At 48.6% G+C, this 8,503-nt stretch overlaps 1 protein-coding gene across 3 annotated transcripts in view; it reads right to left on the reverse strand.

The window, feature by feature from the left end:
* The window catches only part of KANSL1 (KAT8 regulatory NSL complex subunit 1), a 106,158-nt gene extending 98,084 nt beyond the window's left edge, over positions 1-8,074 (reverse strand). For all 3 annotated transcript variants that reach the window (XM_082494741.1, XM_082494742.1, XM_082494739.1), the window contains exon 1: positions 7,797-8,074. The gene's annotated coding sequence lies outside the window, so the exon portion shown is untranslated. The remainder of the gene's footprint in view (positions 1-7,796) is intronic.
* Between the last annotated feature and the right edge of the window lie 429 nt (positions 8,075-8,503).

Genomic DNA, 8,503 nt, shown 5'->3' on the forward strand with positions numbered 1-8,503 from the left:
AAACACACCACACTTCCCGTTTATCCATCCAAAGCCCGCTCGCTACGGAAAGACTTTCACCGTTTTAAGCGGTCGTGTCCGTCCCCGTCTCCCCCCCCCCCCCCCCCCCAATAAAAGAAAACCAACACATCTCACTCTTCCATCTCCACCTGCAGCCCCAGGAGCTTTTTGCTGGCTTATTTCACTTTCCCCCCCTGCCAGGCTCTTCGGCTAAAATCCTGCCTAAAAATTCCATTAAAATCCCTAAAACCCCGAGCACCGCCAAGCCAGCCCAGCTTTGGGGTGCGTTACTGCAAAATCGGGTCCTGGCCACGGGCTGCACAACACGAGGGTTCACAATACCAATGCCCACAGAGGGAGGTCTGTGTGCTCCCCGTAGCCAAAGGCCACCATCAGCCTTTTCCCCAACCGCTGTCAGGGCTGGAACCCCCCAACCCTCGGGGTGGGATCTGCCCCACACAGAACAGGGTTTCTCCAACCACCATAAAAGTACTTTCTCCCCCTCCTCAACAGACTCCAGCACATGCCAAGAGGCAGCAAAGAATTAGTTTGGGACTGCAGAAGCCATTTCACCTCTTTGACCTTCAGGTTTTTTGCCATTTGCAGGAGGGTGACACCGATCTGTCCCCACAGCGCAGCCCAAGCCAACGCACGCATGTTCACCCGACACACTGAACGCCACAAATACTGCCCAAAATTGCTGCCTGGCAAAGGCACTCTCCCCCCTCAGGCGGGTCTACGTGTCAGTTTTGATTTGATTTCTGTTGCAGCCAGCGTGCTACTTTCCCCTCACTACAGCTATGCTGCCTCTACAGTGGGAATGCAGTTATGCCAATAAAAAAGTGCTTTATACCATCATTTGTCTGCAAAGGGAAAAAGCTCCAGCAGCACACGCTGTTACACACCGGCGGAGAGGAGTACTTGCCCTAGGGAGCTGGGTTTAGAGAAAAAAAAAAAAAAAAAAAAAAAAAAAAAAAAAAAAGAGTTATACCATCTCTACTGCAGAATTAGGTAAGACCTATGAACGCTGTTTCCATAGCCAGCACGGGCAATCCTGGTCGGGATTGCGCAGCACATGCGGACAAGCTCCTTTCCTCCTCTTGCTTCAAATGCCACCGCCACGCAGGAGGAAAAGCAACGCTCCTCTCCTTTAAAATACAGAGTCGAGATACCACTATTGCTCTTTAAAATCCAATATATTGCTTAACAAATCACGCCACACAACTGTCATTACAGCTGGGTTTTGGGGTCAGGAAATCCACACGCAACACACTTCATTTTTTCCAAGGGCTGGTGTGGCCACCTACGCTCACGGCCAAAACTGCCCCAGAGGCCGGATACTGACTGCGTCTCTGCTGACCGACAGAAGCGCTCAAAACTTAGCTCATAATTAAGTGTTTTTTCAAGAACAACGCCCCACTAAGGACAGCAGAGAGACCGGTGTCTGGGGTTTATGCCCCAGCAGGGAGCTGCAGCCAGCCAGCTCAGCCCCTGGGCGTGCTGGCCCTTGGCAGTCACAGTCCCCCCTCTTCTATGTGGCCATTCCCCGTCCCAACGCACTCGTTAGCCAGTCTCAGCAATTTCATGCAGAGCCTTGAAAAATGAGTCTAGAGACCTTGAATTGGTTTTAAGTCAATGATGGAACGATGCCAAGGAGGACAGCAGGACAGTGTGTTATCAGCAACCCCGTATCCAGCACGGAACCGGGTCACAGGGAGAATATATTCTATTCTTAAGGGTAACAGAAATGCTGTTTCTGAAAGATGTCGCATGATGAACTTGGACAGCAGCTTCACACGTTCTCCTGATCCATTTCTCCCCACCACACCTAGACAGCCCTTTAGGAAGCCAGAACACGGGACTCTATAACAGCATATGTACCTCTGATTTATTTGGGGTTTTTTTTTGTTTTTTTTGTTTTTTTTTTTTGTTTTGTTTTGTTTTGTTTTTGTTGTTGTTTTTTTTTTTTTTTTTTTAACATCTGCCCTGAATTCAGTCCAGCTAAAAAGCAAAAGTAGCAACAAATGCATTTTTATACTGGAACAGAAGAGGGAGGGCAATCTGTTGTGGAGGAAGTTAAACGAAATTCCTGTGCAATGAAGTTTCTAATCTTTTGTTCGTTCTGCACTGCAGAATTTTCTGCTAATTGAGGCAAGCCTAACCAAGAGCCGAGATCTCCAGCCTGTCAGTCTGGTACAGATCTGGATCTTCCTGCAGCAGAGACATATCTACAGCTTTCATCACTCAACCTGACCTGCAGATGATGTAGCAAAAATTACTGTGCAGGCTATAATAATACAACTTCGGCCTCTGACACATACCGTTTTATAGCCCTTCCAATCTCCATTTTCCATTCAAAGTAGTGCTGCAACATCTCCTCCAGGTCACCTAGCTATGCCTGTACCAGCCACCCTTGCCCACAAGTCCCTCCCACAGCTTTGTCCCTGCTTTTGAGATGCCCTGCGTGAACAAGAGCTCTCCCCAGTGAATCCACAGTTTTACAGCATCATCCTTTACATTTTTCTTTGAAGTCACCCTCTTCCCCAAAGCATCAAGAACATACAAACCAGAGAGGTTCAAGCCACGGTGAGTGTTATGTACCCAACTGCTCATACCTGATTGTTACCTTCTTTCCCACACACATTCAGTGCCTCTACTTCTTAATCCTCACAATTTGCTTTGATTGTACCTGCCTCAGAAATTTAACAGTCTCTATGCAATAAGTATATGCATAGTTGTACATATAGTTACATTAACAAATATGCTAGGACACACGAAGGGAGACTTCTGAGCCTGCAAAGATGCTAGACGCTAGTTTGAGAAACATCCTGAAGGTAGAGAAGGCAATAGCCACCAAAGAACACAGTGATGAGACTCCCTACAGATGCAACCGCAACTTTTGCATCTTCATTTGCAACCTCATTAGATATCCTGACAAAAAGCAACAAACTCAAACATCAGAGGCCACAGAGGCTTCAGAAGATGCAAGACTCGTCTGCTTTAAAGCTAAATATAGGTAAGCTATAGCAACAAGAGACCTTTACAGTGATCATTGTTCTTCCAACATTATTCTTCAACACCAGAGAAAGTGTCCAGTGACATTAAGAAAGGCTCTCCTTAGCTGTGACAGACACAGCATATCCCAGCCAGCTATTCTGAAAATGCTCACTAAGGAGGAAAGAAAAAGAGCAAAGTCCTTAAAAAACAGAAAGTAGAACCACATGAAGGTAAATAGTGCAGAGGCTGGTAGAGCTCAGCAACCCTGATACCTCCCTGACACGAGGACATCGATTCTACTAACGTATCCTGAGGTCAAGCTACAAACCCGGACCTTCCTTGGGACACTTCCAAATCAATGGATTAAGTTTTAATTTGCTTGATATAAACAGGAAGGTGATACACTACTCACTAAAAAAGCCAACTGATCCACGTGAGAAGTATCACTGCTTGTTTGCAAAGCCCCTTGATGATTTAGATCAAGTCATTTGATACAGACATTCATAATTTCAAGGACAACACGCGATTCTTGTTCTCATATTGGAGAATCTACTCTGTAGAGCACCAGTACCTCTCAAGGTGACAGCTCTATTGTCACCCAGGCTAGGGCAGAAATTATTTAACCTGCTGGGAAGTTAAAGAGGCATTTGTTATTAAGACACAGCAATAAGCTATTTTGAATCAATTATGGTTTCCACTGCAAAAGGTATTTATATGGTTTCCACTGTGAAACGCATTTCCATGGTTTCCATAGGGATGAGAGACCGGGAACGTTAAGACTTTAACGAAGGTAACAAACTTCACCACTGTATTTTTGAGTGCCTGCCAAAGATGTTGGTCTCATAGAGCCAAAAAATACTCGAATACTCCACACTGTTGCATCAGACCAATGCACATTGTACAGAAGAGCCCAACTTCTCAAAGTCGCCGTGGGAACTTCTATCTGTACCAGTTTGGGGAATACACTGAAGAATTCCAAGAGTGGCAGGCTGAGTACTCACAGTAAAGCACCCTGAATTTTTAAGCCGTTAGTCCAGCTGGGAACTGACAGCCAGGGTTTTATCAATTTGCAGAGGCTAAAGCATCCAACTCTACATTTGGTTGTAAGCCTGTGTCATGTAGGTCCCCATGAATTGCCAACAATATTATCATGTTGGCTGAGATTCATCCAAAACATTTGTATAGAACTGCAGAAGAGGTTCAAGAGCAAGACTTGGATCCCATCAGTTTTCTTGGGCATTTGCTTAAGCAACACCTGGCAGGAATTAAGGCGATACTTCTTTACGGAAATCAGTATGCTTCGTGCTGAGTACACTACACATTCCCAGACATTTAACGATGCAAGCAGTAAAATAAAATACAAGTGACTAGCAGAGTAAGTAAGGTGATGGCACACTTTATGTAAGTTGCATTCTTTCCATTTCAGGTTATAAGTAGTTATATCGTGGGAGAGGAGAAGAGAGGAAAAAATAAGTTAAAGGAGAGGGAAATGTGATCCTGCACTAACTACGTAGAAGTCCATGTCTTATAAAACCATGAGACACAAGCTCAGTTTTTTGGGACAACCCTTTCAAATTTCAACGCTGAAATATATGTTATGGGGTTTGCATAGTTACAGCACAGACATTTCACACTTGTGTGCCCACTGCTGGGAGTGACATTCAGTACCACAGTATGACAGACAAATAGATTAAGGAGTCTACGTAAATAAAAGTTAGAATAATTAGTTAGGAATCCAACAACTGGTCACAGGTATGGGTGTGCTACCAGCAGTATGGGGCTAAAGGGAAAACCAGATTTGTATCTGCTGCACAACTCAACCTGTCCTCCACCTTCCAGTTGGAAAGTCTCAATGTACTTTCCTTATCCACGAGCCACAGCTAAGGCTCGCAGAAGGTCTTCATAGGTTCAACGTGCACCAAGTCCTGCACCTCCCACTTCCTCTCATGAGCCAACAGCAAACCTGAGACCTTCCAAGGCCAACCTCCAGTCGCTGCGGACACTAGGAAAGCTCTCTTTCTGCCACAAGCAAGACTGACGCTAGTTTTAAGAGTCTCTGTTCATTAACTGACGTTATAGTAGTCTTTTTCACATGGCTTTTCGCGGGTTCACTAACAGGAGAATTAGTTTCTATTTCTGCTGTAGGGCACTTGGAACAATTCTATTGCTGTTTTGATTTCCAGGCTCAGGGAAAAAATTACCACTTTATTGGTAGCTGTTTATAATTCAGTTCAATCCCAAACTGGAGCAGCAGTTTAACGAGACTGAAGCATAGCCGATAATCAGGATATTAGGTTATTTACTCTTCTGGTCATGCTCAAGAGCCACCTAGCATCTTCCGATCAGAGCAGTGCTCCAAGAGTGTCTGTTCCAGAGATAGCACAATCTGCAAGTCTCTGAGCCCCGGGTTTCAGGGCTTCACACAAATTCCTCATTCCCAGCCAAATCCACCTGCCTTCAAACCCTCAGCACCACAGGAAAACATCAGAGATCATAGGTGGAAAAAAGCCAAGTCCCTACATGCTCTCCTTATTAACGATACTTCCCATGACAAGTCTAGCACAGAAGAACTGGTGCCCAGACGGCCACAGGGAAATGGCAGCAAGAGAAATAAGGCGGCAAGTCTCCATTTCTGCAACCACCACCCCAGCACAGAGAGCTTCCGAGCTGCAGAGCCTGCAGATTTCTTGCTGTGCCCATCAGATGTGATGGATCAGGCAGACCTCCCTGCTCCTCTGCTCCAAAAAATCCTCCCTCCCCTCTGAGGAGCTGGAGGTAAAGAGCTTTATAAAACTTACAGGCTATAACGGAGTTACTCTCTTCTGTGATGAAAAAGCATTGCAAACTGTGACAATAACACTAGGCACTAGAATTTGAGCGCGAATCAGGGATACAGGGTATAAAAGCACTCAAATATGTACTAATCAAAGCTTTAAAGCAATTGGCACAGGAACAGATGACACACTCATACACTCAAAAAACCAAGGTCCAACTAGATCCTTGCCACAAGAAGCAAATACCTCTGAGCAAAAATGCCAAACAGACTCGATATCCCGACACAACAAGAGTCTGCACACTCTCCTCGGTACACCCTCCAGCAGGCTCCGGCTGGCCACACATGACCCACTGCCACAGGCACAGCTCCTTCCCCTCGGCGCCTGCAGGATGCAGAAGAGACCCGGCGCTATCCTCCCACATGCCCACCCCTGACCCACTCCACTGGGGAAAGTGGGTGCCTTCAGTGACCTCCCAAACCCATAGCTGGGGTTCTCCCTCCAGCAGCCAGGATGCACAGCGCCGGCACTACCTACAGCTTTCCCAGCCATCAACAACGAAGATGACACTTCCTCTCCATTTCACAATGGCTGAGGTGCTCTTAAATTTTACTTTTTTACTCCTCCAAGTTTTCCAGACTGAAGCAGGAGGCTAACAAGCTCGCATTTGGAATCAGAACGTTTTGTTAGACAGAGCAACACCTCTGTCGACTGCCGTAGACCCTCATTAGCTGGCATACGCACTGCAGTCGCAGGGCTGGCAACACCCGAGGGCGACCCAAGCGCCCACGCAGGTGTCAAGCTCCACAGCTAAGCAAACCCCTGCTTAGCCGACACATCAGCGCGTGGACTTTGGAAATAAGGACCAGTTTCCAGAGAAGCTATCTGCTGACTTCCTACCACTTTCAGCAGGAGAAGCAGGAGCACAGACTTCCCAGAAATCTAGTGATAACCTCCAAAACCTGTAACAGGGAGCTTTAATTCCTTTTTCAAAGCCCACACAACAACTTACTGTTATTATGTATACACAGAATAAGAGCCTTTACTGTTATGTTAGCCAACTGGAGATCAGATACCAGAGCAGATTTGTCTAAGGTCAGTGCAAAAGGATTGAGTAAAGATTTTTGGTTTTCCCATTACAAGAGAATTTGTCTAAATTCAGCCTCCATAATTGGCCTAAAGTCAGGCTGCTTTGGCTTGTAGATTTATGAAAAGAGGGAAATATCCTTTCCTTTAGCGCTTCCCTTTAGGTTTTATTCAGCTTCACAGAACTTGACTGCCGTACCTAAGTTTTTAGGACACAATTCTTAACCTGTAATAACATTAGCAAGGTAAGAGGTGTCTTTTCAAAACACGCATCAGCAAACCCTTGCCGCCCTCCACTCCAGACCCAGAAGCACCACGGCCACTTCACACGTTGGGAAGCCAGAGGCACGAAACCATGAGCATGAAACCACCAAGTTTAGACCCTTGGTTTTCATGGGGCAAAGCCACAACCGCTCTGACAGGTACGCATAAAACCCTCTCAATATTATAAGCACATATATAAACCAGATGATATCAGCAAGTAGAAAGGACCTGACTGATGTAAACCTGGGGTTTAAGGATACAGGAAATAAGGCAGAAAAAGGAGATCTTTCTTTTTCCAAGCAAGTCATACCTTGATGCCTCGATGCTGTTGCATACAAGGACAGGTAATACCAGGAAATACATAACACACGCTCCCAAGATGAGGCTACACATCTCGTCACTACGTACGGGCATTGGAACAGTTTTGGAGAGAAGAACAACCTGCACACACACAGGATGTATCCACATTTTCAGCCGTATTCCTGAACCTCCATTTTAAAGTTACACATTCCCCAAGAAACTACACGCAGGGCTGCACACCCATCCCGCACCCTCAGAAACTACACCACCACCAGCAAAGGCGGCTTGGCCCATCCACCCGGCCGGTGTGGCGGCTGGCAGGACCCAAAGCTCGGCCTGGCCAGGCAGGGAGAGGGACAGAGGGACAGGCCGTACCTTGCTGGGCATCTTGGCCAGGCCCATCCTCGCCACCTGTGGTCCAGGCGGTCAGTGCAGAGAGGGCCTCGGGATCCTTCCAGCCTCCCCTGACGCCTGGCAGGTCTGCAAGTTTCTTATTTATTTTATTTGAGGAGGTGGAAAAAAATCCAGGACCTGAGGAAAGAAAGGGCTGTCAGCAGAAGAGGGAGGAGGGGGGCACAGCCCCGGCTCCTCCGTAACCCCCTTTCCCTCCATCCCACCCCGGGCCGGCCGGCAGGGACGGGGCCCGGCCTGTGGGCCGGGGGTGCTGCCACCCCCGGATGCTTCTAGAAGCCCCCCGGGCCCGGCTTCGCTTCCCCGGGCTAAAATGGAGGCCCGGGGCGGGAGGAGGAGAAGGGGGGGGGGGGGGTCCCCGCTCCGCACGGAGCCGGCCCGGCCCGGCCCCCCCGTGCAGCGCGGCGGGGCGGAGCTCTCCCCGCCACCCCGGGCCCTGCGGCCGGCCCCCCCCTCCGCCTCCCGCAGCCCCCCCCCCGGCCCCCAACTCCCCGGGAGGAGTCGCCGACCTCCCCCCCGCCCCCCGAGCCCCGCCGCGGCCCGGCCCCCGCAGCCAAGTTGCGGGACGGCGGCGGGGAGAAGAGGGCGCAGGACTTGGCCTGGCGCTGCCCGCGGGCGGACGGGGGACAGCGGGCCACGCTCGGTTCCGGCCCACTCCGCGCCCCCCCCCC

The sequence above is a fragment of the Vanellus vanellus genome, assembly GCF_965231255.1.
Source record: "Vanellus vanellus genome assembly, chromosome: 24".
In the NCBI taxonomy this organism is placed as follows: Eukaryota; Metazoa; Chordata; class Aves; order Charadriiformes; family Charadriidae; genus Vanellus; species Vanellus vanellus.